This window comes from Frieseomelitta varia, unplaced genomic scaffold (genome assembly GCF_011392965.1).
Source record: "Frieseomelitta varia isolate USP_RPSP 00005682 unplaced genomic scaffold, Fvar_1.2 scaffold_495, whole genome shotgun sequence".
Taxonomy (NCBI): Eukaryota; Metazoa; Arthropoda; class Insecta; order Hymenoptera; family Apidae; genus Frieseomelitta; species Frieseomelitta varia.
Genome location: NW_025110251.1, coordinates 776,509 through 777,685, shown reverse-complemented (window position 1 = coordinate 777,685; position 1,177 = coordinate 776,509).

The following is a 1,177-nucleotide window of genomic DNA, read 5'->3' as shown; positions in this document are numbered from 1 at the left end:
TTTTTTTTCTTTCACCACGTACGACGAGAAAACGAGCAGAATCGTCGATCGGAGAACCAAGTCGAGTCACAAACGACGAAACAGCGCAAAAAAAGCGGGAGAGAAATTTTTCACTGTGGGTAATACAGTAACACCGTAAACTCGCACGCGTTTTATTGCACCGTCTAGTAACCGACTGTACTCGATACTAAAGGCGGTCTCCAGTCGTATATACACTCGCACTGTCACAGACGCAGGCACCAGAGAGAGAGAGAGAGAGAGAAAGGCAGACTAGTTTTCCGATCTCCGACCACAACTCAGCCGTGTAGATGACACTGTTGATTTTCAGACTGATTCACTACAAGCACAGACAACCGATGACAACCGTAAGTCAACGAGAACAGTTCACATTAGCCATCGCGTGGACGATCGAGAAAGAAAAAAAAGAGGATGGTCTTGTCCAAATAACAAAGATGACGTGACACGAGCCGAAACTGGTAAACCATAAACTAATTACGATACGAACACGCTACTCGAGTACCGAGTATTATACGCGCCGGTGGATGTTTCGTTCGTGTAACTAACTCACGTCGTTGATCCGATCGACGCGCCAGCTATGATCGGTCGCGACTATCCTCTGAATCGTCGTTTCTTTTCGACGGAATCCAGTCCTCCGCTCAGCGGTTAGGAAGGCGGAGGTACATAAGTGCGAGTGCGAAGAAGAAAGCGCGATACAGAGACAGAGAGAGAAAGAGAGAGAGAGAGAGGGAGAGAAAGAGAGAATGAGAAAACGAGACAGAATAGAGGGAGGAGCGAGCGAGAGGAAGCGCTAGAGGGACGGACAAGAGGCGAAACGAGAGATAGAGAGGGAGAGAGTGGTAGGTCGAGAACTCGAGCGATGGTGACGGAGAGACGTTTGTGAAAAAGGAAAGGCGAGGATCGACTTGTTCGCGCACACCGCTCTCCTTTTTTTTTCCCTTCCTTACTCGTAGGATACGTTCACACGGTGAAGTTGCTTCGCACCCCGTGCAATCACAATGCTACGAGGAAACTCGTATTTGCTTGCTTGCTTTCTTTTAATCGATAAATTGGAAATTTGCCGATCTGAATCTTCCTTGATTCACAGATTGTACGGTATCACGAAATCGGTGCGCGCACTCTAAACGAGTAACTACAAACTGGCGCGGCTCACACGTGT